Here is a 26,393-nt window from a genome sequence, read left to right as displayed (position 1 = left end):
GCTACCTTGTTTACATTGGTGGCACGCGGATCAGGAGTTTGACGGCGGCTGGCGGGCCTAGCGGTCGAAGTGCCTGCCTGCCTTTCACAACCTCACTGACGCAGGAGCGGTAGCGGCAGCGGCAGCACTTTCTCTGCCGTCCCCCACAAAACTACCCTCAAAAAAACGTTTCAGCGTTTCGGCAACGCAGCAAGAGGCCCGGTCAAGGCGACTCCCCCACTCGTGCACTTCGACAGGAAAGGGAAAGTCAGAAAGGAGACGAGCACCGTAACAATCAGTGGCGTGTCAGCGCGTGGAGAAGGAATAGCTTAGCAACAGAGTCCCGCTTCCTGGTAAGTCCTCACACAGCTGACCATGAATTTAACAAAACTACTTTGGAGCAGCTAAGGCGCTGTTTCTCAACTCCTTTTTCCCGATTTGTCTGCACAAGACAAGGGACGGCGCAGTTGTTAGAGTTTCACCGATGTTGCCACAGTCGATGCTTATACGCGAGCTTCACATTTGGGAAGAAAAAAAAGTTTGAGGGAAGTTCGTCAGCTAGCTTAGCCTGCCCGAGGCTAGCACGTAGCTGCCCTAACTTTCACTGCATTCAAGTTCGTCTGACTTTAGGCAACTAATGTCACTGTCACTTGAGTACGTTACAGTGTCCTTCCAGTCAAACATGGTCGGGCGCAACTGACTGCTGAATACAGTACTGTATTGCAGCAACTTCATGAATCCAAGCAACAGATTTAAAAGGATGCAACCTAAAATGCGGAGGGTATGTGGAGTATTCTAACGACTTTCCACACTAGTTTAAGTTTTAAGCTCTTTTTAAGACGTGTCTGTGACTTTTCGGAAATATGCGAGGTTGCATTCTCGGTGATTTGTTGGGCGAGACATACTTTGGTGTGGTTATTGTCACGTCTTCAAGAAGCATATCATGCATCAAAGAGGTGGAATGTTCTGCAGTGGCCAAGTCAATCACCGGACCTGAATGTGATTAAACACGTTTCACTCGTAAAGACAAAACTGAAAGGAAAATGCCATAAAAAACAATCAAGAACTGGAGATGGCTATAGTAAGGCCTGGCAGAGCATGACCAGAGATTAAATCCGGCATCCGTGGGTTTGAGACTTAAGGCTCTCCTTGATTACAAAGGATTTGCAACTAAATAAACAAGTTGCAACAATAAAGTTGAAAAGTGACACAATCTGATTCATGTTAGTTTGTCCACTTACGTTTAGTCCTGAAAAAGTTGGAGCCACATATAGAAATGTCGTAATTCCTACACTGATCACCTGATTTGGATGTAAATGCCTACATTTACAGCTCTAAGTCTGCACTTAAATCACATCTTGATAATTTCATTTAAAATCCATTGTGGTGTTGGGATTGGCTGGCAAACCCATTCAAGGTGTCCCCCACTAATCGGAAAATGGATGGATGGATTTATCCTCACAAGGGTCGCGGGGTGCACCGGAGCCCATCCCAGCTGTCTTCGGGCAGTAGGCGGTGTACACCCTGAACCGGTTGCCAGCCAATCGCAAGGCACACACAGACGAACAACCATCCACACTCACACTCACATCTGGGGACAATTTGGAGTATTCAATCAGTCTGCGATGCATGTTTTTGGGATGAAACTGGAGTACCCGGAGAAAACCCACACAGGCCTGGGGAGAACATGCAAACTTCACACAGGGAGGCTGAAGCTGGAATCGAACCTGGTACTGGCCGTCCTTGTGAGGATAAAGTGGCTCAGAAGATGGATGGATGGATGTGGTGTTCTACAGAGCTGAAACACTGAAAATTGTGTGTAATGTCCGGATGAACCTGAACATTCATTCATTCATTCATCTTCCGAGCCGCTTGATCCTCACTAGGGTCGCGGGGGGTGCTGGAGCCTATCCCAGCTGTCTTCGGGCAGTAGGCGGGGGAACGTGGGAGGAAACCGGAGCACCCGGAGAAAACCCACGCAAGCCCGGGGAGAACATGCAAACTCCACACAGGGAGGCCGGAGCTGGAATCGAACCCGGTACCTCTGCACTGTGAAGCCGACGTGCTAACCACTGGACTACCGGGCCGCCCTGAACATATCTAATTTAAATTTGAATATGTTTGTGGGTAATTTCAAAGATGAATTGATTGACATGAAATCTGCATCATCAGACAAATCTTTTAAAGATGATCCCAATGCAAGAAGTAATGTTTCACTGTGACAAATATTATGGAAGTTATAACTGTTTAAAAGCAATAAAAATGCACAAATTCCCGGCCAGCGTCTTCATTTAAAGTCAGTGGCGGCCGAGATTTTAGGGATGACCTTTTATGGTTGAATCTGAGGTTGAAACTTCCATAACTTTCTTAATTGTTTTTTTCTATTTTCAAGATGGCGCCTATCCCATCTTACAAGAGGTGGGGTGCACCCTGTGTATCTCGGAGAGAGAAATGCATTTTTGTGTAGAGAGAAATGCATTTTCCCCACCAAGTTGGATTTGTGGCCTTTTTAATTGTCGGTTATATATTGGATATCCGCTTTGTGGCCATGCAAGATGAATAAGGATGGTCAGATCAGAATCCGTGTGTTTTTGTTTTTTCCTTCGACCATGTTGTCACCAAGCAGTGTTGGCAGCATAATAAAAACCGTACTGTGTATCTGTTGAAAGGGAAAAAACAAAAGGGGTGTCAATGTGGTCTAAGGTTCTGTTGCCTTCAGCGGTTTTACACATTTGCACTTTCTAAATTGTTGCTGATACATATAAGGCAGCTGCAAAACTGTATCTGCATGCATACTGTACATGGTCAAGAGAGGTTTTATTTTTTATTTTTTGGTATGGACCAATTTAGCAGGTGGGTGCCGATTGTTTTATTTGTTTATTTTTTGCTTTATCCTATCAAGTTCTCATTCCTTGTCACCATCATCGATGTAACTCTTGCGCTTTGCTGGCCAGTTAAATCATTGTTTTACACCAGACTGCACTGTGACAGTAATTCATCGTTGTCATCGCTGTTAGAGTTGTTTGCGTGTATGTACAGGTACTGCACATGGTATGCATGTGTGCAAAGCTATAGCGCTGCTATATAACTAAGGGCACAGCAATATTTGAAGATATACTTGATTGAAATGGTTTTGGAATCATAGGCTTGTGGCACTATTAACATAAGCGATTATAATCACTTTAAGTCAAGCATCCGTTATTCACAGGTATTCAATCGTCGCGCTCGGTGCTTATTGCCAACGAGGGGTGGTGGCCCGCTGTGTTTAAGAATTGGTTATTGGTTTGATAGTCACAACAGTTGGGAACAATTGCTTTCAAGTATGAAGTCAAATGCTTGAAAATGGTATTCATGTTGCTGTTCTTCACTAAAGATTTCAGCATTTATACCACCACATTTGGTAATGCTAGAGGGGGATGATTCAGCAAAGGGTGAGTGGGAAACTGACATACCTTGTTGACCTTATAATTAGTCACTTCTGCGTTGCCATATTTGATCATCGTCAAAGGCTCTGTGTCTGTACAAGCTTCAGTCTTCCCGGGTCGTCATGAACACTGGCCGGCTCAGTGAAGTTGACTGTCAAGGAGAGTTGTCATGAATCGGATGAACGACAATGGCTGCCAAATGTTTGTATCAGCCTGTTCCTTTTTAAAAGTTCAGCCAGAACAAAATGGTTTTGAGAGAATATTATTAAGATTAACCATACTAGAAAATGCGTGCAACAGCGTTTTCCCCCCTTTTTAAACATAGCTTAAAAAAGCACATGGAAAGAAGAGCTATCAAAATTAGTCAAATTCTTGTATATTATTGGTAGGGATGCTCACTAGAATTTTTTTTTCAGGAGAAGGACTGGGTCACGATTATTTTTTTCTTTTTTTTTTTTTTAAAGTTTCTGGTCTATTCTGTATTTGACAAAACCATGCAGTTGTAGTGTCAGCTCTGCCTTAAAGTGTTTTACTGTTTTGGGTTAGACCAACATTCCCACTCTTGGTGTGGAGAAATCTGCATGCTGGACCCATAGCAGTGATTAAGTGTAATGGAATTCACCAATTCTCTCTGTTTCCTCAGAAGTTCCCGTTTTAGCCCTGGAGCCAGTCACTCTACTGTGTTGATGATTAGATGAGACATTTGTCATCTGACCACTTGAACTTAATTTTTGCCCACATTTATATATAGTTTCAAAAATCTAAAACAAAAATATTAGCTCCCTACTTTCACAAAGCATATTTGAAGATGCGTCCTTAGGCAATTTTGAGCTACATTTAACACCATCTCTTGGATGATGTCAAAGACCATGGCCAGGCATTGCACAGAACTGATGCTGGCAAAGGACCACCGCAAGGTTTATGCATCCTTGGTGTTCCAACTTTCCAAATGGTTCAGATTCAAAATGAAGCCTTTACATATTACATGTGGTTGTTGCCTTTCCCAGAACAATTTAAAACCCTCTTTCCTTTTCCGTCTCTGTATGGTTAAAGTTTAGAGTCAGGTCTTTGGCAATGAGAGTGCTATTCAAGCAGCGTCTTAGGCTCTATTGAAATGGCCCCTCTTCCTCAATAATTGTGCATCTCTCTTTCTTCTTCAGTATGGAAGGGTCACCGATGTTTCAAGCATTCAAATAAGATGATGCCTTGCAGCCCCTTGTGTTCCGTGAACATTTTTAACATCGCCGTGTAACTGATGCCTTCTCATACCGGGCTCACTGATATTCCGCAGGACTACAAAGACATGCAAGCACAAAAAATACCGACCTTGGACCTTGTTTGAAGTTAATGAAATGGTTTGAGTGCTGCTGGGTCATTTTCTGTCATGACCACACAGTCTCTTCAATGCAATATTTTCCAAATCTATTCATTTTTGAAGTCCTGTATCATCAAACTATAACTATATATAACTATATATGCCTCAGAGGTGTGAACCCATGGTATATAATGGATTAGTTTTAGGGATGACGTTTATGGTTAAGATCAACGGTGCCCAACCTTTTTGACCAAAGATCGACTTTTCAAGCAACCGACCTCACGCGATCGACCCGCTACCGCACGTGCACGCATACACACATGCATGCCATGATGAGCAACAGCCATAACGGCCCAGAACACAAACGAAACAGAAAAATAACATAGATACAAGAGCTTGTGCGTTTGTAAAAAGGACCTGAGTCCAGACCTGACGTGGTGGCATGGGACGCACTTTAGCAGCGTTTTCAGTGCAACGTCGTCACTGTCGTAGCTCACATGTATCATTCAAAACAATTTTCTCCTGGCACTACAGATTCCCATTCTTTGTAAGTGCCATCTGTGAATTTTACGAATAACAAACTTTGAATGAGAATAATAAAACTAAAAAAAGATATATGGCAACAGCGCTAATCGCAAACTGCAAGTGCAAACTGCCGACTTCTGGTGATGCAAGTCACGTGCCGCCGTAGGTCAAAGGTGACCTTTTATTGTATTTATTTTTTAAGCACTTTTTTGTGAAAGTGAAACTGAGAGGGCGCTTAAGGTACACTGTGCAATAACAAAAATAAAGAATATTAATCACACACACACACTCTCTCATCCTTTATTTATTTTCATCTATTTTCCCCGAGGACCACCCCGCGATCGACTTGAGACCAATTCGCAGACTACCGGTCGATCGCAGTCGACTGGTTTGGCCCTCAGGTTTAGATTCTGCATGTATGTAGATTTTGTTTTACTCATTGCAACAAAAAAAAGAGGCTATATTGCTCCATGACAACTAAATCTGTCATTGGTTGCCGGCGATGGTCAGAGTTTGTCATAAAAAAAACCCCTGAGAAACGGGGTTTGCACTGCAAAGATGGCTGTATTTCTGGCACTCATTCCCGATGCTCATTAAACTCAACATAAGATGCTGTTGTTCATCATGTTCGTGTTGCTTGCGGTCAGTAGAAACTGAGGGAAATGCTGCTGTGTTCTGCCAAAGCGTTCACGCAGTATCATCAATTTTGATTTTAGATCACTCTTCAGTTGTCCCTTGTCCCTCTCTATCGCTTTTGATTATCCACCAGGGAAAAAAAAAACAATCTCCCGAGAATACAAATCCACTTTCACCAAATGATTACAAGATGCTGGGTGCGACTGTAAACACTACATCAGTGGCAATGACAGGATGTATTTGTCATGAGATGAGACGAAAGCAAAATGAATTTTCCACTCATGAACACATTGAAACAGAAGGAAGGAGAGGGGTTTTTATGAGTTGGTGTGCTGTGGGCGTTTGGTTCAGGCTCACCGCAAACGGGGCCTTCATGTTTCATGTGGAATTTGAAGCACAATGCTGTAAATTAGTCTGAAAGTGTCTGTTTTTGACAGGCTGCTTTGTCCAGTCCCGCTGCAAAGAGCTGGCAACATTTCCTACTGTCTGCCTCCACGTCTTTCTTTATCCCTTTCGCTATATTTTATTGAGATTTTTGTGATGATCTGAGATTATCATGTTTTTGTTGCTCTTGAAACCAAAGATCAGGGCTCATGGGATTTGCTTTTTTAATTTTTTTTAATTTTTCAATTATAACTGGACTGTGTTTATCGTGCAGAATATGTTGTCTTACAATACGATACAATCATCCTGATTTATATATTTCAAATTTTGTGGATATTCTGGGGGCAGCGCAAAGGGCAACACGTTAGCATGTCCGCATCACAGTGCAGAGTTGCAGGGTTCGATTCCAACTGTGGTCTTCTGATGTGGAGTTTGCATGTTCTGCCCGTGCCTGTGTGGTTTTTCTCTGGGTACTCCGGTTTCCCCCCACATTCCAAAAAACTTGTACGGCAGGTTTATGGAACACTCTAAATTGTCCCTAGTTGTACGTGTAAGCGGGGATGGTAGTTTGGCTATGTGTGCCCTGCGATTGGCTGGCAATCAGTTCAGGGTGTCCCCCGCTTACTGCCCTGGCATAGACCTCAGCACACCTGTGACCCTTGTGAGGATAAGTGGATTAGAAAATTCAATTGTGCCATTACTTTACAGTTCCTTGTCCAGGTATCTTGAATGTGCTTCCCTCTCTTCACAATTCTTACTTGTCATGCAGTTTCAGCATTTCTCTTTGTGAGCTGTTTATTGATATACGTACTGTATACTCCTATGCTTTTAGTTTTTTTGGGAAGGCTTTCACACCTCAATTTTATGATTTCTGCCCGTCTGAGCACGATGGGGTGCAGAGCTTTCAGCCGCTCTGCCCCCAAACTCTGTAACTCACTTACACCCAACATCCGAAATACTGATTCTCTTCCCACATTCAAATCCAATCTCATAACCGACCTATTCAAAATCGTATACTCCGTTTAAATTAATATCTTCTTTTATCATTTATAATTTTATCAGTGGTTTTATTGTTCTTATTCCTGATTGTAAAGTGTTCTTGAGTGTTTTGAAAGGCGCTTATAGATAAAATGTATTATTATTATTATTTCTACTCAAAACGAATTATAACATTTGAGTTTATTGTTGTTGTTTTTTGAACAGCAAGGTCTGGCAGGCAGCTATATTTGTCCTGTCAAAATGTCTTTTATTTTATTATATTGTTGCCTGCTCTGATCTGAGCATGGGTGGGGGGGTCGTCTCGAGGCCGGGTATTATCATCCATTCTTGTGTATGTTCCAAATCATCCGCTCTTCTTTCTAGCTCTTCAATCTTCTTATCCTTCACTTTGAACACAGCTTTCGATTGTCGCACTACCTCAATTAGAGAAAGGTGCCCCACCTGTTGTTTTGCCACATTGCTAAAGATCCTGTGGCATGAAGTTCAGAGACCTTTTAACTTGATCCATATCCTCTGCCAGGTTCTTTGTTGCCATACCATCTGTTGTTACCATAATGTACTTGCAACCCCCCCCCCCCCAAAAAAAGCCTATATATATATATATATATATATATTAGAGCTGTCAAACGATTAAATTATTTAATCTAATTAAAAATGCAACTGTCATTAACTCAAATGAACAAAAAAATTAATCGTGATTACTCACACATTTTTATCATTTTGAATTGTTTGTCCTATTTTTCCCCATTTTAATGCTCTCATCAACATGGAATCATGAATCAGTTTTCTATGTGCCAAATGCAAATATTTACTGAAATAACAATTTCGATTTTCAATTTTACATGGACATTTTTCACTTGGTGCAGTTATTCACACAATATTACTGTCCATAAACGACAGTGAAAAAAAATATTTTGTCACACAACAGTTGCTTTAACAGCTTTTTTAATGAAATCAAAACAGAGCAATATAACATTATAAAGTGCTCATCTAAGGTAAACTAGTACTCAGCCTATAGTGGATTTAAACCATGGTTGCATACTTCGTTTTTCTCAAGTTTGCTTTCAACACAGCAGTCTGTTTCTGTATGTTTGTTGAAGAATAACGAGACACCGGGCACCAGTGTTCATTATGTGCCGCTGTATTCGAAACTGCCGGCCGTACAAACAAGCACATGTACTTCCCCCGTACTGCAGGGGCAAACCATTCTGAAAGGGGAGCGGGGTTCACTCCCCCTAACACAGTCAGGCTATGTGGATTGTGTTGGTCCTTCTTGCGCGGAAGTCTCTCTACGGTTTTGTGTCGACCTCATTTCAAATGACTACACTTGGTTCGATGACAACACTGGAGACGTTTGATTTTCGCTAGGTCGCTACCACTGTAGCGCACTGTCACTGTCAGACGAACACAGAGAAGCTCCACCCGCTCTATTTATATGGACACGGAACGCTGTAACCTTCCACACAAAATAGTTCCAAACAAGTAACAATCGTGTCAGTGGCATACATCTTATACCTGTATGATACAGAGAGAGAAGAACAGATAACTTTGGTCTTGTCAGTGGAGCAATCAGGCAACTTCAAGTAAACTTTCCATTCATAAACTCTTTAACTATCCGTTTTCGGAGTCTCCGCGCTGCCATGGCTGGCAAAACGGACATGGGCGTGGACTTCTGCAGCGCGCTTGTTGTTTTGTTTCTGGTGTATTTATAGAGCAACGTAACATCCGCTTGTGACGTGTGCCGCGTTAATCTCGTGAGAAAAAATTGAATCCTGTTAAAATTCATTTAAATTAATGGCAATAAAAACGCGCTAAACTGACAGCTCTAATATATATATATATAATTCGTCTCGAAAATGGTTTTGCTCGTTGTCAAGAAAATGTCTTAAAGTGCTAAAATCTTCAAAAATAGCAAATCCTGTACATTGAAGCATTACTTTCTTGTAAAGTTCAACAACTTTATAAGGAGCATGGATGTCGAAAGTCGGATTCGATCATTGATATTTGATGGATTGTAGAGTGTTTAACCAGCTGCCATTTTGCCCATGTCTATTTTATCCACATGTAGGCCTATGTTAGGGCTGGGTGCAAATTCAATTTTGATATATATTACGATAGACGTGATCAATATCAGTCAAAAATGCCTTTGATAAAATGTTCAGTAGAAAAAAAAATCAGGAAGCAAACCCTAATGCCAATATTGTGCGTATTTTGGGTAGAGACTACAGCGTGACACTAGAATTGTGCCACAATTAGAAGTACCTAAAAGGAGATTTTGAGCTCAAAAGCATGTTTTAAGCACAGCTGACTCTGGACAAGAAGCAGCAGCAGCTAAACGGTTGAAAGCAGTGCATGCGCGTGTGCCTATAGCATTCTTGCGCAGAGCGATAGTATGGCGTACCTTTGTTAAAATAAATGATGAGTTGTCTCCGGGTAGCTTACAGCAGTGTTTCTCAAATAGTGCTCCCCCCTCCCCCCCCCAAGGGGGCGCGAGCGTCTGTCAAGTGGGGCGTGTTTGACCTCCGCCTTTTTTTTTTTAAATTTCTTTCTTTAAATTTCTTAATTTTTTTTACTGTCCTCGAATAAGGTGCAGTTGCACCCCCACTACATTAGGGGGCAGTGGCGCTCTCATTGGCAGAGCTTGCGCAGGGAGCATTCGAAGGGAGGAAATATGACGAGGCGTATGTAGCGCTTGGCTTCACTGTGACTACAGTGGCATACGCGGAAAGATCGGTGTGCTTACTGTGTCTAAAAATGTTGGTAGCGGACAGCATGAAGCCAAATAAATTAGGGGTAACTTAAAGACATTACACCCCAAGCACGATGATAAGTCGCTTGAGTTTTTTTCAGCGAAAACTTGCCGAATATTCCCGAGAGTCGCTCTGTCCTGCTTCAAATCTCACTTCGCAAAGCTGTGCATTGCAAAACGTGCTCATTATAGCCATTAATCCAGACATCATCTTTGATTAAAAAAAGCTCACATTATTTTATATATTTTGTGTTGCAGGTTAAAGTTTTTGTTTAAATATTGTGCTCCTGAGTTAATGTTGATCAATTTAAATGCATTATTATTGATTTTTATGTAATTTTATTTTTCAGTATCATATGGTTTGACATGGTTAGTCAAAAATGTTTACAGTTTAAGGATTTCATTTTATTTTTGAATTTCTGATGCACTTTAAATCTTTTCTGTTACAGTTAATAAAGCTATTCTTGTAAGTTGGTTCATATTTTCTTTTTTATTCTTTTATAGGTTAATAAGAACACAGTGTTATGCAGAGGTGTACTTTTAACAATTTTATAGACAGATTATACTATTTATAGACGCACACGTGGGGGTGAGGGGGGGCAAGATGTTTTCTTCTTCCTGGGGGGTGTGGGGGGGGTCATGACAGAAAATATTTGAGAAGCACTGGCTTACAGTAAGATGTCATTGTACATAGTAACACAATGAAACACTTCCGGATAGATATGTGGTGAAGCAGTCAAGGAGTTGCCCGTCTTAAACATGCTGTATTGTGCTAGTGTTTGTCATGTCCGACCCTGCGATTCTGAAGTTATAATAGACAAATAGACAATTAAAATATGACTGGACTTCAGCAATCATGATAAATCTCCAAATGCTTAGAAATTCTAACAAAAATATTTTGAGCATGTCTGAGTGTTTTGCTGCATGACTTCTTTTATTTGGAATGGCTTTCTGCCAAAGATTGCACACGCGCACTTCTCAGAAATAGTTCACTTTCAAGGGAGCCTGGAATTTCTTGAAGGATTTCCAACTAATTTCTTGTGCAAGGCCGGCACACAATTAATTATTTATTTAAACACTTTTTTTTTTTTTTATAAAGCCTTTCTTTCTTCACACTGTCATCTTGGGTCAAGGGACAAATCACCCCATCCTCATTTCACTACGGTTGCACTTTGAGTCACAGCAGATTCTCATTTTGCCCTGAGGCCTTGGGGCCTGCGGGTATTGAAAATGGAAGATTGTCATAATCATCATGAGCAGTGTGTCCGTTAGGATTCCCAGTTGTGGGTCTAGTTTGTTTTCCAAATTGTTTCAATCGACATTCTCTGAACTGAAGTGCCACTACCTTGTATGACTGAAAATGTAGTTATTAATCACTGATTGTATTTGTCGAGATGAGCGGCAAATGCTTGCAAACGCAGCAAATATGGGATTTTGTCAGGGTTCGTCAAAGGTTGCAAACATGTTCGCTAACCGTTTCACTTCTCAGATACAACTTTCAATAGTTCCTTGTGCATGCATTATTTTGGTAACAGTGGCAAGTGTTTGTAGACAATTTTAAGCATTTGTAAACGGTCACGAGACGTGTTGCCACAGTTCTTTTTCATTCTCCAATGCAAGCAACTTTGTTACCATGATTACCAATATACTATACGTCAACCCATCTTTTTCACATAAATTGCAAGTATTCATTCATTCAACAAAGGAAATTAAACATTTTATTCCCTTTTTTCTCATTAATTTCATACATTGTTATTTTACTGTACAACAAATGTAGAATAAAACAACACTGTGAACTCCTATGAAATGGACCAATCAGGAATAATAAATACACCTTAAATGTAGACATGATCATGCTGATTTTATGATCCAAGCTACAGCATTAGCATCATTGCTGCGCAAAATATTGTCCTGCTGGCCATAAATAGCCCTTGAGCCGTAAATTTGAGAACGCTGCTCTAAGTGATGACCAGTCTTCAAATATCAAAATATTAGTCGATTAATTAAATAATCCATTAGTTGTTGATTAATCGATTGAATTTTGACCGCCATATAGCCTAAATCTGAGCCGCTGTCTTTCAGAGATATTTTTGAAAATAAATGGCTCGTAAAAATCACTTGATTGGTGGGCAAGCACTAATATTAGTATGCAAGCAATTAACTCATTCAGTACCAGCCAATTCTGGACCAAGTCTGAAAAGACGTTTAAAAACGTCTTTGGGAGTGAATGAGTTGAAACGTTTTTTTTTTTTTCATCATAACAAGTCACGCTTCTTCAGCAGTGGAAGGGTTCACAAAATTCACTGATGATCTCTCGTCGCAGACCGTGCAGTGACATCATGGTTGGGAATCAATGACACGCGCATACAAATTCACTTATAGATTTGGGCAAATCCCAGCTCGCTCTCTTTCTCTCTCACCCACCCCCTCAGTCTGCTTTCTTTCTTTTGCAACCTTTCCCACATTGTCTGTAGTCTACGTTGAGGTTTTTTTTTTTTGGATGCTCTGTCTGTCCTGCTCAGTCCTCCTCTCCTTGGGGGTCTTTGCCAACCGCGGCCACCACTCGGCCTCCTCCTCTCTGCCCAGCCTGGCCCTCAGTCAATGGGAGGCAGGCAGCCTGACTCCATCTGAGCAGCAGGAAGCAGCAGCAGCAGGGGTTAGGCTTGTATGGCGCTGCCGGCTGTCTGTCAGAAGTCCTGCCAAGCCAAGGATGAGAGACCTTTGCTCGTGTGGTATTGGGGCACAGAATAAAAATATTTTACATCTGAAGGCAGGCATGGGGAGGCAGCAGCAGCGCGCTCAGATGTAGAGCAGAGGTGAAAACAGTATATGAATGTGTGTGTGTGTTAATTTACTTCTGTATGTGTGCTTTGTGTTCAGGGTAAAGTAAGTGCAAGTTAAGAAGAGAGGAGAATGACTTTAATGAAGTACTACTTCAGGAAGTGGGTGCATGGGGGCCAGGGAGGAGAAATACGCTGAATGGATTTAGAAGCAATACTTTTGGTTTGGAGAATGCACAGTGACTCCAAAGTGTATGCCTGGCTGGGTGCCCGGCTGGGTGCCCGATTAGTTCTGGCTTGACAGTTTAACGGTGAATATTTAACATTGGAGCACAGTTCGGGGCTTGGTTGTAAACGGCAGTAAGCAAGCGGCATGGAAGCATAAGTCCGTGTGATGCCGGGCCTCAATTCTGAAGCCCATCGAAAAACAACACACAGTTAGGACGCATCTTGAAATTCTGATTTGAGAAAAAGGCAGATGGCATGGGCTGGTGGTGTCGCACTGTAAGGAAAAAACACCAGGATTCCCTGATGAAAGCAGCTCCTGCCTGCTTTGAACAGCGAGTCTGTCATGGTTTGTGTCTGCTGCGTGGCTGCAGGGTCAAACTGTGATACGCAACTCCTGGAATTTTCGCTTTTTAGGTTTTTCATGTTCAAATCAACTGAGGGGAAGAACGGCTGCGGAAGGGGGTGGGGGGCAGCATGTCTCATTAATATTAATATTATGTCTGTAGGAGGCAGGATCTCTGGTTCAGCTGCTTTCATCCTCTCTTGTTTTTGTCTTTTTGGAGAGTGATGTAGCTGTATTGGAAATTTGTCAACAATTATTTGTCAGACAAACGAGCTTTACTGGCAACTGAGATGAGGAATTTATTGAAATATGTTTTAAAATATGAAAAAAAAATGCATGCACTTTCTAGTATTGCTGAAACCAAAGGTCCTCAGCAGGCAAACCTTGGCCCGCATCCCGACTCGGACGCTTTTCTACGTGAACTGAGACCTATTATTTTGATGTCTGTATTTTCACCAGTACAACTTTTTTGGGGGGGGAGGTTTGGGGGGAGGATTTATGGTGATGTTTTCTGGCCTTCATTACCATTGTTTCCAGTAAATATATGCACACGGTAAATAAAAAGACAGACCAATCATGCATGGCACCAGTCAGCCAATGTTATCGTTCAGATGCAAATGATGAAGAGGGTAAGCAAAATGCTTTAAAACAATGGGCTTGAAAATGAGAAGAAACGGTGTGCTGCAGCTAGCAAATGTTTTGTTGGTCGAGCATTCTACTGAAAATTCCATCGAATTATCGAGTAATCAGAAAGGTGTGAAGCAGTTTTGTTGTTTTTGGGAGAGGCTTTATTCTTGGGTATTTCAAATGTAGTGAATACTGCATGCATTTTAATGTTAAATGTAATAATGTCTCGGAGACGGTACTTGTGAAAGTTGACAATTGGGTCCAAATTCACATTTAGAAATATATTTTCAATTTTTTTTTTAGGGTGGCAACTGTATGTTGGATTGTAATTTTGCAGTCTGAACCTTTTTTTGTCCTTTTCTTTCTTTTGTAGAAGAACCCTGGGATTAGTTCAGACCCGCTGTGATACATACAATTGCTATTAGATATATTTTTTGTGGGCGTTGCTGATGGTGTAGTGGTACAATCGCTGGACTTGCGTGCGGGCAGCGTGGCTTCCCACACAGTGACGGTGTGAATGTGGGTGTGAATGGTTGTTCGCCTCTATGCATGTGCTACGACTGACTGGTGACTAGTTCAGATTGTCGTCCACCTTCCGCCCAAAGTCAGCTGGGATAGGCTCCGCGACCCTGTAAAGCACAGGTGTGAAATTCAAGACCTGGGGGCCAGATCCGGCCCGCCAGGTCATTTTATGTGGCCCACGAAAGCAAATCATGTGTGTGAACTTGCTAAAATCTGTCCCGAAATGTTAAATTGTAATGTGAAATAAATAATGTTCAGTTTGAACAATAATGTAACAAACTATTATAATTAACTTGAATAATCTGAAAACTAGTCATCTTTCAATTTGTTGTGTACAGGTAATAATTTTGTTCATAACGGCCCACCGTGGGGAGACGTAACGCCAAATGGGCTGAAAAATAAGTTTGACACTACTGCTGTGTAGGAGAAGTGGTGTTAAAAATGGATGGGTGGATGAAATTTTGTGGGGCCTGCTAAATTGCATTTTTATAACATTTCTAACCTTTTGTTAAACAGGCCTGTTTCCAATTTCTCATGTGTAATGATTTGAAAAATTTGTCTATGGATATTTATTTTCATCATTTCAGTTGTTTCTCTTGAAGCTAACAATGTGTGGTTGTGGAATCTTGCCCCAACATTTAAAATGATTGCTATATCTCATGCACTTTGAAAGGGTGCGTCTTTTTTTCATATATAACTATATTTTCTAGTTCTGGTTTTTCGACTTCAGATTGTTGAGTAACTGTCCAAAATGGGAAATGATTCCTCAGGTGACAAGTCAACAATTAATGTCCTCAGTTCCAAAACACGTATCGAGTGCTGGTTAAAAAAAAAAAAAAGAGGTCCAACACAGCTGAAAACATGCTGCTGTTCCAGTAATGTTGTATGCATTGGATTAAAAAAAACACCTGCAGATTTGCAAGAAAGCAAAGTTAATAGTTTACTTTAGTTACTAACGTGAGAAGAGGCAGATTCCCGAAGAGCTGGTCCAACCTCACTGTGAGGAATGGTGGAACAGGTCTGACATCGTTCCTGATCTGAAAAGGGAAATCCCTGCAGCCACAAAGTACAGAGAGGAGTGTGAGAACGGAGAAAGTGTGACACCTTGGGGGTAGTGTTATTCTGATTGTTTGCTCTTTGCACATATACACTTTCATCCATATTCGGCTGGAGATTGGGTGGATGCACTCAGGCAAAAAAGAAATGCTTGCCCGAGGAATGAAAGTAAATGCAAAACTTTTTTGCCTGTGAATTTGTTGTGCTCATAAGGTCATCTCTTTGTTTTTAAACTTATTTGAGACCAAACGTACATTTTTGTTTTTAAATAAAAGTTTTTGATTTCACCCTTTGCTTCCCAAACGTATACTATATAATAAGGGTGTGGAAAATAATCGATATTAATCGATACATCGATGCGCACGTCCGCGATCCGAGTGCATCGCCTCATTCACTGGGTACGACGCGATTGACGGGTGAAATCGCGATTCATCACGATGCATTGATGGGTATCGGTGAAATCGCGATTCATCACGATGCATTGATGGGTATCGGTAAAATCCGATTCAATCGCCGTTTTATTCATGTTAAACGTCACATATCTGCCCTTTCCTAGGCGCAATGAATGCACCATCATTGCTTTGCGTTTTGTGTTGAATACGGACGGTAGCCGTGCGTCACATACAGTCCAGTACACAATGAGCGAGACATTATGGAAGTTAGCGCACGCAGCAGCAAGGAAACTACTATATTTAATGCAGCCGCAACATTCAAATCTTATGTTTGGAAATACTACGGCTTCGAAAAGAAAGACGCAAAGCTTGATAAAACCTCCGTAATTTGCAAGGAATGTCGCACTAAGAAGCCATACAACGGCAGCACCACAAATATGCAGACCCACTTAAACCGATGGCACCAGATCACCGACAAGTTTCCCTCCCGCTTCCCCGCCCAGTTCCTCGTCGGACACCGGAGAAACTCTTGGTAAACCAGGTCAGGATCAGAAAAAAATTGCCTCTTATTTTGGGAGTCCCCTTGCAACTCACGGTGACCGCGCAATGGCTATAACTAAGGCCACTGCTTATTTCATATGCAAAGACCTCCAGCCTTAGCGTGGTGGACAACGAGGGTTTCAGACAGCTCGTGCACGTTTTGGAACCCAGGTACAAAATACCACACAGGTCTGTGTTCACTTACAAACATATTCCCGATGTGTACAACAAAGTGAGAAGTGAGATTACTGTGCCGCTGAACAGTGCGCAAAGAGTTGCACTTACAGTGGATGGGTGGACATCTTGCGCTAGAGATTCATATACATATATATATTATTATTATATTTCATATAAGACACTCAGTGAGAATAGTCTGTTTGTGTTTACACTATAGCAACAGCTGTGAGTCTCAGGTGCCAAATTGTTTACATTTTCTTTGCACAAAACCCAATTGTGAAAGGGCTTAAATAAGTTTTACAAGTTCTAGTCTTTATAAGGAATAAAGTGGTATCCTTTTTGTAATACCATACTGAATTCCATCTTTTTAAAAGCTTTTTTTCTTTGCTTATTTGCATCATGTTTAATTGCACAATATCGCAACAAATTGCATTGTATCGGATCGCATTGATTTGAACTTAATGTGTATCGCATCGTGACGACGGTGAAACGTATCGCATCGTATCGCCAGAAAATTCCATGTATCGTTTAAGTATCGCATCGCTGGCAGTGGATCGTGATGTGTATCGAATCGTCCTCAGTGCTGAGATTCACATCCCTACTATATAACCACGTTTCATGCGCTTTCAGTACAGATTCTGCAGCAGAAGTTATGAGATGCTATCATAGGGATAAACTACAATGTACAACACTTGCTGCGTAGCTTTCAAGACTCACATTGTTTAGAGGTGAAATATTTCTCATTGATTCAATTTAAGCAAACTACAACATAAAGTCAGAAGTAATGGAGTTATAATATGTACAGGTATCTATCTATCTCTATATCTCTATATCTCCTATCTCTATCTCTATCTCTATCTCTATCTCTCTATCTCTCTTTCTCTCTAGATTTGGACCCTTAAAAATGATTTCAATTAGTTTATGGGATTTAAACAAATGCATCACAAGAACCAAAAACATTTGACGTTCCCCATTTTCATTTGTTTGCAAATGTTGCCGTGTTTTCCCCTTTTCCCTAGAAGCCCTCTTTGTCTCTCGCAGGCAAACAGAAGCCCAGCCTTGTGGTAGAGAATGTCACATTGAATATCCTGGTGCCAGACGTGATTAAGCTAATTTGGTGGTCCTTCAGTGACATGGCTAACAAAGCCTTTATTGGTCCTGGAGCCCTGCAAATTCTGCTCTGCTGTGCGATGCCCTGCTTTGCATTGTGAATACCATGAGTTGTTGCCTGCCAGCACGTACGAGGCCTAATGCCCAGGGATATTTGTGCAAATGTGGATAGATAAAGATATGTACTCGCGTTTCAGAAAATACAAAAGGTAGGGTTCCTTAAGATTTCATCATTTGTCATGTTACGATTGTTTTAATTTCATCTTGCGGCGGCTGAAATAATTTTGGAATCATTGTAACTGTTGGCATGTACAGGGTCTCCCAGAGGTCTGAGTACAAGGTAACCCCCCCCCCCCCACATACTTCAAACAAAGCATTTTTATTTAATGGTAGTTACTGTTATTTAATATCGCCAACATGATTTCCATAATTTGCAATGCATCATTTTATGCACTTTGCAAAATTCAGGTGAACTTGATGGAATAAAGAGTGAAATCTCCCATGACTTCGGAGACATCCCTTAGAAAACATCACATATTAGTTTGATCATTTTTTGTAGTCCCCTAACTGCATTTCTCAAGTATGTAGGCAACTTTTGGTAGTAAGCACAAATTTTGCAGCCATAGATGCTGGACATTTATAATAACACTGAAACATGTTGTCGTGTTTCTCATTTATTTTTGGTGTCCACTCCAACAGTTAGATTTGTATCTTAGTGGACATTAGATTAACCATTGGTCGTCAACTGCTGCTGCAGATGTATTACCTTTTGTGTACTAATAACATACTTGGACATGCAGTCCAAAAGGGTATCCCCTTAACCTCGGGCTCTGAAAATCTGAAATTTTAAACAATTTAGGCAGAGGTGGGCACTCCACTGAGGAAATATCGGTCAGTCTGTCACTTGAAGGATGCCCGATTGTCTGACGAATGGCGACTGATGATAAACTAAAAACAAAACAATTAAGCACTGACAAAAGTGCATTATCATGTAGTCGTCACCAATCGGGTCAAGTACTGATGTACCTCTGTCTGTCACTGATGGACTGATGCCCATCAACATCAAATGACGGAAACACACCCTGCCTGTCTCGTGTGTAGTTTGTTATAACGGCAAGCTTACCTGATGTTTTTTGGGAAAGTGTAGAATTAGGAGTTTGTGAAATGGTTTTTTGCAGCTCTATACCCATTTCAGAAGGTGGCAGTAATGCACCAAAAGTTGTTTGCCAAATGCAAAAAGATAAGAAGAAGACAAAGTCGAAGGAAAAGCACATTGACTGGTTGTGGCCACTTCATTTCACTTTCCACAAGGGTGCATGATGCACTTTAAACCACTAGGATTGTACCTTTTGGCAACAATGCGACAAGATTTTTTATAGAAAAATTTTGGGGCACATAGCTACCACTGTACTTTACAGTTTAGTAGTTCGGCAAATAAGTGTCGGTAATGTGTGTGTGTGCGTGCAGGTGTGTAAAGCTCTTTGATCAGACACCGTATGATACATTGATATATAGTGCACTCAGTTTACCATTTTAATCACATTTTCTATTTCTATTTGATGGATTTTTTTGGGGGGGGGTGGTATTGACGACTGCGGACCAGCGAAATGTACTGACTCAACCGCGGGTTAAAGTAACATGTCTGTCGAACAGACTGACAATTTCGGTTTCATTCGGCTTGAAATGATGATCGACTGAAGATGACCGACAGGTGCCCAGGCTGCTGACGAATGATGAATGACAGACTGGCAAAATGTAGTAAATTACCCGCTTCTGAATTTAGGGGTGCACACTGTAAATAGACTCGCAAAATTAAAAATTCACATTTTCACTTTCAGGATAGTATTGATAAATTCCACCATTACAATCTAGAGCCAGTCTGAAGCCCTGCCTTAATGACCATCTTGTTTTAATTTCATCCATGTCTATTGGAATGTATGAGAAAATACAAAAGATGCCCTGACACCTTACATCGGTTACACTGGAGTCATTGATGGATTTCACATGGATTTCTAATTCTGTGTGTTAAACAAGTGTGGAATTTGTAAATTTTCCCTGCTGAGATTCTTTTTTGAAGTCAAGATGGCGCCCGAGTAGGCAGCCGTCAGCAAGTGCTCTTATGAGCCTTGCTTTTTTTTTTTGTTCTTGTGTTTCTTTTGTCACTTTGTGTTTCTTGTTACGTCGTGTGGACTTGATGTGGACCTTTTTCAGCATTTTTTGGCCACGACATTCATCAAGAAGGAGACTCTGTGCTTGGTGGTTGCGCCTTCTCGGCAGCATGGGTATACTAGCACTGTTTTTGACTGGAGGAATGTCGGCGCCATTTGACTGTCGTTGCTGGACAGTCCCGGGGCGCTTGTGTCTTGCGCCTGTAATGGGCAGCATTTTTCACAGCCCCGCTTTGTTCAGCGGAGAGATCGGTGCTGTTGAACGGTCTGCGGCTGGATGGATGGAGGTCTTGAGGAGCCGACGATGAGAAGAAAGGAGCGTTGGCGCGGAGTGCCGATGCGGATTTGGAGCTGGGAGTCGCGGCTTGGAGTTTGAAGCGGATTATGTGGGACAGGAGAAGTGAACTAATCTCTTTTCGTCATTGGACGCTACAGCTTCGTGTTTGCTTTCAAACTTTGCTTGTAGCAGACGTGTGCACATTTTTCAGCATGATGTCTCTGATCCACTGGTGAAAGGACACTTTGATCCTCTCCTCTTTCATCTATAACTGCTTGAGACAACAAAGTGTATGCAGAAAAGTGGTGAAGATTGCACGACTGTCTCTGTCCTATGTGTTGTCTTGTGTTATTTTTGTTATTTTTGACTTCAAAATGGCGCCGCGAGAGTGGCTGCCTTTCCAGCAGCTCCTATTTTTTTGTTGTTCTACTTCTTCCTTTCATAACTTTGCTGCTGTGAATCTGGAATTTCTCCATTGCGAGACTAATAAAGGTTTTCTTAATCTTAAGAGATCATAGCACCGTTGAAACTAAAAAAAAAAATATGCGGAACCCAAGCCACCCCCTTACAGCATATCTGTCTTTTTCATGTGTCCAGGTTTTAAGTGTGTCTACTTTGTCATTTTCTTGTTAGTTTGTGCAGTCATAGTCCAAACCCCCAAGGTTCCCTCTCTTGAATGCACGTTTTCACTCCTTTACATATCAGATCATCAAGATGTCTTAAATTCAACTGTTTTTCTTTACACACTTTGTCCACATGGCGTGTCTGGTTTGTATTCAGTTGTCAAACTGTCATCAGACCTTGTTTATTCTCATTGATTGACAGTATGAATGGATTTCACCTTCGAAAGGGGTATTGTACTACCAGGCCGGATTCATGTGGCATTGTGCTTGTCGGCCTCCTTTCTTTTATCATTGAAATTGGAGTTTATCTTGTTCAAGCGTGAGCGTGAATGTGTGTGTGTGTGTGTGTGTGTGTGATTATTACCATCCTCCTTGGCTGCCACCCCCCTGTTTGAAATGAGCACATCAAACGGTACTTTTGAACGAAGTTGGCTGGCCGACTCCGGCTTTTCACTGTAAGGCACCTGCTGAATTGATAGACAGGCAACAAAGAGCTCCTCACCATGTGAGTGTTGTCACTGCTGCTGTCGAGTGGGCAGGACAATAGAGCGAGGAGGTGGCCTGGGATTTTAGCCACGTGCCAGCTCGTGTTGACAACATGCAGGACTAAGAGAGCACATAGGAACATGAAGGGGGTGTACGGAGGACCAAGGTGAAGTGAGAGGCTGACACCTGCATGTGCTTGAGGCTTTTTTATTTTTATTTTTTGGAATAATGTCGGAAATTTTAACCCGAGAGGAGATTGAGGAGAATACAAAAGTGCAGCTGTGGCCGCAGAAACACAGACATAAGAGGCATGAATTAAGGATGCTACTCGCTCATTGAAGGTCAGGTTAAAGTCTAGATGTGTTTTTTGATGGTGCGCTTAGTGAAATGCACACACTCCAAGGCACAGAGCTGTGCTATTTTTGTTTGGACGGTTGAGAAGAAATTAATCAATTCAGGCCTCACATGAAGCGGGGGCTTTTTGTGCTGTGCTGTTTATTTCTGCCGTAAAATAATAATTAGCCTATAAAATTCTGAATGTGAAAAATGTAAAGGAGGCATATATATAGTAGGTGGCAAGCAGCATTATGGATCTGTGGCCTTGTAATCTCCCCGAGGACCGCAGTGGTTTTCTTTGTCTTGATTCCCTTTTTTGATCAATTTGCTGCGCTGCCCCCAACAGCGATGGAGTGAAGGTCGGCGTTATGCAAACAAATCCAGCATTCCATGTACAAGAGACCTAGCTATTAATTCATATAATCCAACTTCTGAATAATTTCATCTGTTTAATGTCAGTGTTGCTGTTTAGTTCTTTACGTTTGATCGCCCGAGCTGCAAAACAAGCAAAAATGTAATCAGCTCCTGATCTTTTCTTGCTTACTTGGCAGGATTTGGAAGGCATACTGTAAGTGTCTGAAGTGTGTTTAGCTGGCTTTGCAAAGTGAATTTCTCTCATTTCCTCATGTTTCTTTTGTTATGGATGAAGAAATAAAGTTTCCTCCTCATTTTGTATTCCACTGAGTCTTGGGCTCCCCCAAAGACGAAAGAGTGGCTGACATACTGAGGTGTAATTGGTGTTCCGCTACACTCCTCCTTGCTCTCATGTAATGGTCCGATGTAGATGAGTGTTTGCACGTTTGGGCTAATGATTTTGCGTAGTGATTAAAATGAATTGGAGAGTGTGCTGCTTTTGTAGTATCTGGAACCCTCCATCATTAGTGGACGGCTTCCCCTTTTTCTGTATCATCAATGTGTTAGTCAGGCAGCGGATTCATTCGAGGCCCGGGGTTGGCTTTCATGAACACAAACTCAAAGGTTTCTCCACTTCTTGTAATCATGGACACAACTCTTCTAGGCCTTTCACTGTCGTCTTCCGGCTCCTCAAAGGTGCCTTTGATTCCTTTACATCCTAAGCCCGGGCTAGATAGTGTCACTTTATATGGTTCCGCTCTCCTTCTTTAACTATGCAACCCGTCTCCAGCGCTCACCCCATTTCTTGGCCTTCTATCTTCATGCTTTCTCAGGCACAAGTTAATCAATTTGTTTGTATTTTTATGTCCTCGGCTCGCGAGCTGAGGTAGCACACTGCTTTATTTCAAGGAACTCGCCGTATGCCTTGTTTCATCCGTGCCCCTCTTCCAGGCTGTCATGGTTTACCGTTTCATAATTGACCACCTTTTCTTTATTTTTCTTTTTCCCCGATTTTAAAATGAATAATATAGAAGGAAGGAAATGAGGATTAGCCTTAGCCCTGTCAGCCTTTTTCCCACTCAGCCTTTCCTCCGCTGGTGCTCTTTTTCATGGTATCTTAATAATAATAATAATAATAATACATTTTATTTGTGGGCGCCTTTCTAGAAACTCACGTTTTCCAACACTACAAAAACAAACGTATACATATCCGGTTTATCAGGAGAGTTTTGTCAGTTGTAATATCCCCGTAACTTTTTTACTTGTAGGTTTTGCAATCCTCAACTGATATTTGAAAAGTTATAAATTATCCTCTCCCTGAGGAAGAGCCCTATTCGGTTTGAGTGATGTAATGAACATTATGTTCACTTGAATCATCTTGCATCATCTTTTCTTTTCTCTTCCCAGGTGCAATATTTTAACTATAAATCTCCAGAGTTTCACTTCCGTGTGAATTGAATTACAAATTTTTCATCTGCCGTTTGATGGTCAAAGGTCAGTTTTTGTGACCATGTCAGATACTTCATTTAGTCATAAACAAAGAATTTACATGCTGATTATATATAAAAAAAAATCACCATTGAAAAAAGTAATCATGTCATATTTTAAGATGAGACCTTTTATTTTATTTTTGTTACTGATATAGAGCGATGATAAACTTCACAACGCTCACTCTCGCTACTCCAGGTGGTCCAACATTTCCCAACCAGAGCCGCATGCAGATAATAAGGAAAGGAACCCACTGGGAAACATTAGTTTATGTAAAATCAATGATTCAATTCAGGCACATGTTTTGGCTTTGTGGTTGTGCCTTTTTGTTGTTGGCAGGACGACAATGTTGCTTATCTTGCATGATGGTAGACTGCAAAATTTGCTGTGTCCAAATTTGTAGGCTGCGCCCTCCAACGACCAAATTTGAAGGCCACATGACATAACGTCCACATTTACCCGGCCTTCAAATCCACCCTTTAAATCTGGCCTTCGTTTCTGCGGCGACGGGCCCCGAGCAAAGGCTGCTTCGCCGCACCCTTTTGCAGCCTATGTTGCTCCGCTCTTCTATGCCGCTCCACACATAAGCTTCTACCAATTGAATACATTGCCGCCATCTTGCAACAGTACAAAATACACTCAAGTGAGAGTCGCTTGGGCTGTCCATATTCGCCATGGTAACAAGAGAAGGAGCCTTCAAAAGACTCAGCCTGCAAAGGGTCCAGCGCAGGACGCAACCATCTACGAATTTCCACACAAATCTACTCTGAATCACTACATTAGCAGTCTTGAATATTCAACTGCCACACCTCCTCTTGACTTCAGTGAAAAATATTTTTCCCAGGGCATCTTTTGACTTGTCAAGTTTGTCAAGTCACAGAAATGAAACCACTTATTAGCGCAAAGCCACTAAGTGTCAAAAGGAGTACAATACAAAAGGAAGAACGTATAGATAGGCCGTATTCGATGTTATTTTAATGTATCATGCTTTAATTAAAAACAGGAATGGGTTGTACTCGGCCTGACTTCACATGCATTCTCAAGGCCTGGGGCAGTCAATTAATTTTTAAAAGGGGTGAGGTACTGGAGCCATTGGCGAGGACCAAGCTAGCTTGTTAACTTCAATTGTCTTTCATATTGATTTAATCTATTCATATATGGCAGGGGTCCCCCAAACTTTTTCCTGTGAGGGTCACATAACTTTTCCCTTCTCTGATGGGGGGCCAGTGTCAGTTTGTAACATCAACGATCGTAGGGGAGCTTAAAAAATTTAGTTTCCCAGAAAGCCACACATAACCAAATAACCCTTTCCAGGTTCTTTACAGAAAAAAAGTCAGGAAACAAATAATAACACTATTAATGAAATAAATAATAACTAAATAACCCTCTCTGAGTTCTTCACAGAAAAAAATGGAAACAAATAATAACTAAACAACTCTCTCTCTTTATAGCCCCTTGAAATCCACAAAAAAAAGAGTTTTGCCATCTACGAGAACGCCACCTATCTTGTCTTGTTTATGTCTGCTACCGTCTTGTTCACGTGTTCTACTAATTGATCTGAGACGCATCTAAAACATTCTATGGTGTGTAAATAACTTTGTGACCTTGATTTCAACCCTATTTGCGTCATGGGTCATTTTGCCCCGAAGACCACCTTTGTACTGTTTTTTTGTACAGCTTCCATGGAAATGTGAATAAAAACAACATTTACATTTTTGTGCAGTTGGGGACAATCTAGGAAAAGTCAAAAATGATAATTTAGGGAGGTTTTGGGGCGTTTTTAACACAGTGACGGGTCATTTTGACCTGAGGACAACAGGAGAATTAGAGGGCCGGGTCAAATGTGCCGTAGTTTGGGGACCCCTGATATATGGCATTAAATTCTCTGTGTATTAAGTTGCTACATACTGGTCGAGAAAGAGTGTTGTAGTAAGGAAATACATCTGTTTATTATTAGCAGTTTTTAAAAGGGATACTTAACTAATTGTGCAATTTTCAACAGTAAAAAGGTTAAGATTTCCTCTCTCGTGAGTTTGATAACTTCCATTATTTTTTTATGTACATTTAACACCTTAATTCTAATACACCCAATATGTGCAGTCTATGAAACTGTTAATATGCCTATCAAGGAAAATCCCCCACGAAAATCTTACCTCCACCAAATGAACAGAAATATCTAGATTCTTCACAAGGACTGCTGTTGCCATTGTCGCTGGTCACTTTTTTTGTGTGGAAAATAGCAAAGTTAGAAAAGTCACTAAATACAGGGAAAATGTCACACGTTGGCAGTATGAACACCTCTGCAACTGAGTCTACTGTAGTATGTTGAAAATTTTGAAAAAATCATTCTTGCATGGACTTGAACATTTTTAAATTATGCTGTTCCAAAATAAGGATAGCAATGTATGTAAAATGTTTTTCTTCTACTATTTGTTTTACGACAAGAATAAGTGTTTTGCCAGTAATTATTTAAACGGTTAAACATTTCCTTGCCACCTGTAACAAAATAAAGAAAATTCAGGCGGCTGATTATTTTTGCTTTTTTGCTGCTGTAAATTGGGAATTTCTCCATTGTGAGACAAATAAAGGTTTTCTTATCTTTCCTTATCTTATTGACAAACAGCAGCACGCCCAGCTGATATTTAGTACAGCCGCTGTAAAGAACTGCTCCACAACTACCCAGGATGTGGGGATGCAGGTGTTTTGAGTGTTAAATTTGTCTACGGGATAAATAAAGTTGTCTGAATCTGAAAATTTGCCAACCTCGTGAACTTTACGCCTTTCACTTTCCTCCAGTGTGCATTGTGGGTGTTAAATGAACTCGTATGCTTGCTGTCGAGTAGCGAAGTGTGACCTCCAGTTAATATACCGTAT

General features: G+C 41.2%; 1 protein-coding gene across 1 annotated transcript in view; it reads left to right on the top strand.

Annotated features, from left to right (window-relative positions):
• nek7 (NIMA-related kinase 7) overlaps nucleotides 1-26,393 on the top strand; it is an 80,930-nt gene continuing 54,537 nt past the window's right edge. The window contains exon 1 of the mRNA XM_052073950.1: nucleotides 1-332. The gene's annotated coding sequence lies outside the window, so the exon portion shown is untranslated. The remainder of the gene's footprint in view (nucleotides 333-26,393) is intronic.

This window comes from Hippocampus zosterae, chromosome 8 (assembly GCF_025434085.1).
Source record: "Hippocampus zosterae strain Florida chromosome 8, ASM2543408v3, whole genome shotgun sequence".
NCBI classification, from domain to species: Eukaryota; Metazoa; Chordata; class Actinopteri; order Syngnathiformes; family Syngnathidae; genus Hippocampus; species Hippocampus zosterae.
This window is presented reverse-complemented; position numbering and strand designations above follow the sequence as displayed.